Below are 3,867 nucleotides of genomic sequence, written 5' to 3'. Positions count from 1 at the left end.
ATTTGAAGCTTAAAGAATGTACATGTAAACTATACACCAATGATACTAAACTCCGTAAGTGGTAAATCTCCTACTCTGTGAGAACTTGGGTGCATGGATTATGCCCAAGAGATGGCTTTTGGAAATGTCCTTTGGAACCAGATAATCAGTTATTTCCATCCAAACGTTTTACTTTAAAACCTCATACTGAGATTAAAATTTAAAACAAAAATTGAGACAAGGACTTCCTACTGTTACAGTAATCACTAAAAGAAAGATATTTAAGAAATTGGATAAGGGTGTTTCATGATTTATGATTTTACTTGGTAACTGTATGACATTTTTAAAGTCTAAAATAAATGGTCCTCTGCACATAATTTGAGTTAGCCATTGTAAAACCTATTTAAAAGAAATGAAAATCAGGTAGAGCCTGATATTTACAACAAAGCTAAAATACAAGAGCAATAATTTGGTGGCACACTTCAGACTCTGCCAAGATAATTAATAATAAAGTCCCTCTAACTTCTGCTTACTGCCTAATTACAAAGCCATATCTTTATTTTTATTCATCATAGTAGCACCCCAAATTCAGCACAATAATCTACGTTATCCACTGCTATATAAGAAATTATAATGTAGTAGCTAAAACAACAAACATTTATTATCTCATAATCTCTATATAGGAGCAGCTTAGCTGGGTAGATCTGGCTCAGAGTCTCTCATGAGGTTGTACTCCAGATGCCAGCTAAGGATGCAACAATTTGAAGGTTTAACTGAGGCTGGAGGATCATTGTCCAAGATGGTTCATTCATGAGACATGAGAGGCTTCAGTTCCATATTGGTTCTCAGAAATTGGCCTCAGTTCCTCCCTACAAGACACCTCTCCATTGGATTTATTGAGTGTCTTCACAACATGGCAGCTTACTGGCTCTCCCTGAGGGAGTAATCTCAGAAAAGGGGAAAGTAAGAGGAAGCTTTTTAGTCTTCAAAATTAATGCACCATCAATTCCATTATATGCTATTCATTAAACATGGATCACTCAGGCCAGTCAGCCTACTTTACGGGGAGTGGGGGGAATTAAGCTCTACCTGTTGAAGGTAGACATAGCAAGTAGTTTGTGAACATACTTCAAAACCACTCCAGTAAGGTATTAGGTTCAAAGCAACAACTAATAGATCACTATTTAGTGATTTCATCCTTATCTTAACTAAAGGCCAATACCAGATGTAAAGATAACCCAGCAAAAAGGAAAGGGCTCTTCTAGACCAGCAGCAAGTTCATCATACCCTTACTCAAAAACTACAATACACACACACACACACACACACACACACACACACAAAACTACAATACACAATAAGGTATTACTACACTTCAATTTAGATTCAATTTAGAATGATTTTTTTTTTTAAGAGAGAGTGCATGAGCGGGGGAAGAGGTACAGAAGGAAAGAGAGAGAATCTTAAGCAGGCTCCATGCTGAGCATGGAGCCCAATGCGGGGCTTGATGTCACAAACCTGAGATCATGACCTGAGCCGGAATCAAGAGTTGGATGCTTAACTGACTGAGCCACTCAGGTGCCCCAAATGTCTATAATTTTTTTAATGAAATGTCAACAATATCAAGTGGTAGAAAGGATGCAGAACAAAAGTAACTCTCATATATTGCTGCTTGGAAAGCAAACTATTATAGCCACTTCTAAAAAGTCTATGAAGTTTCTTATAAAGTTAAACATGCATTACCATATAACCCACCAATGCTACTCCTAGGGTACTTACAAGTGAAAAGAAATTATGTTCACACAAAAACTTGTTTGGGGGTTGTATTAGGGTTCTCCAGAGAACCAATAAAATTTATGCGTATATAGGAAAAGATTTATTATAAGGACTTGGTTCATACAATTGTAGAAGTTAACCAGGAGACCTGATGTTCCAGTTTGAGTCCAGAGATCATCTAATGAAGAACCAGGACAAGCCAATGCTGCATATGAACTCCAAAGGTACTCTGCTGGGAACTGTATCTTGGTAGGAGGTAGGGGGAGTGCATAGGAGGCCACCTTTTTTGTTTTATTTAGGGCTTTCAGGTGTTTAGATGAAGCCCATCTATATTATGCAGAGTTATCTGCTTTACTCAAAATTCACCAATTTTAGATGTTTATTCATCCAAAATGATGTCTGACCGAATATCTCGGCATTCTATGGCCAAGTTGAACCTAAAATTTACCACTACATAGCAACCTATTCATAATCCCTGAAATCTAAGCAATATAAACATCCTCCAACTGGTGAATAAATAAACTGTAGTACATCTATATAATGAAATACCATTCACCAATATAAAAGGATTCACCATATGCAATATGAATGAAGCTCAAATGCATTACACTAAGTAAAAGAAGCCAACTCAAAAATCCACATACTATGTGATTGAATTTATACAACATTCTGGAAAAGGCAAAATGATAGGGACCAAAAAAATGAAAGAGTTACCAACAAAAGAGAATAGGAGAATTTGTGAAGGTGATGGAACAGTTCTGTACTTGATTATGGTGGTGCTTAGTGTGACTGTCAAAACTCACATACATTCACTAAAAGGATGAATTTTACTATATGTAAATCATATCTAAAATAAATGAAAAGGGTATACCCAGGTGGCTCATGGTTTAGCACCTGCCTTCAACCTGGGGTGTGATCCTGGAGTCCAGGATCGAGTCCCGCATCAGGCTCCCTGCATGGAGCCTGCTTCTCCCTCTGCCTGTGTCTCTGCCTCTCTCTCTCCCCCTCTCTCTCTCTCTCTATCTCTCTTGAATAAATAAATAAAATCTTTAAATAAAATAAATAAAATGAAATGAAATGAAATAAAAGATAAAATAAAATATAAAATAAAATAAAATAAAATAAAATAAAATAAAATAAAATAAAATAAAAAATCTAATCAGCCACTTTCCTTCTTACAAGGAATGGTGTCATATACTTTCTAAAACCCATATCCATCCAAAGCTATGGTAAGTGGCAACTATGGACAAATACTAAATATCAACCAATTATTATCCATTCTTGTCTCTGCATCTCATCCAAATGGCCTCTTCCCAACCATCAATGTGAGAATCCTCATTGGTTATTTGAAGTGTCAGCAAATTATCAGTTAGACTTCTGCTTAGCTTACACAAAATCTTAGCCTATCATGTCTAATCAGTTCTCAATTTAAGAAATACAAAAAAGTATACACCATAGCAACCAGAGTCAAAAACTTCATTCACCATTCAAAGAAAGGGAAAGATTTGTCTCCAAAATGGCTACTCCTGGCTCCTGAAAATTAACCACAGCTGTTGATGAAAACTAGTCCAACTCCACAGGAAAGCCACAAAATTGGCAACCGAGAAACAGCAATATGTCTCCCTGAACAACTTTTAATCATGATCCCTCAAGAACTCAAGGCCAAAGCTAACATACCATCCACCTTTGGCTAAAACCTCATCATGGTTTACATACACCACTCTGGCATCTTCCAGAGGCAGTGGCCACACTTCTCCCTAATAAGCCAATAAACCACTAAGCAGTTCACACTGAGGGACAGAATCTAATAATCTAAAACTCAAAAATGCCAATAGAAAGGGAAAAATATATCCACACAAATAACTTGTAAGTTATTAATTATACATCAGCAAAGAAAAATGAAATTGCCAGCAACTGTTTTAGCCTGAGAGAGTGTGGCTGGAAACTTGGATATAGCTAGTGGTGTGAAATCAAGAAAAACGACAGTTCTCTCCATCATGACAGCTTTCTCTCCAGCTTCCTCACTAAGACTCTTAAACTAAAGCTTGGTGTCATATTTCCTTGTCAATCCATCTCAGGAATTTCCTCTTAAGACCAGATGACCTACCCATA

Source organism: Canis lupus, chromosome 19, assembly GCF_003254725.2.
Source record: "Canis lupus dingo isolate Sandy chromosome 19, ASM325472v2, whole genome shotgun sequence".
Lineage (NCBI taxonomy): Eukaryota > Metazoa > Chordata > Mammalia > Carnivora > Canidae > Canis > Canis lupus.
The sequence above is the reverse complement of the archived record's forward strand: the minus strand, read 5'-3'. Positions refer to the sequence as shown.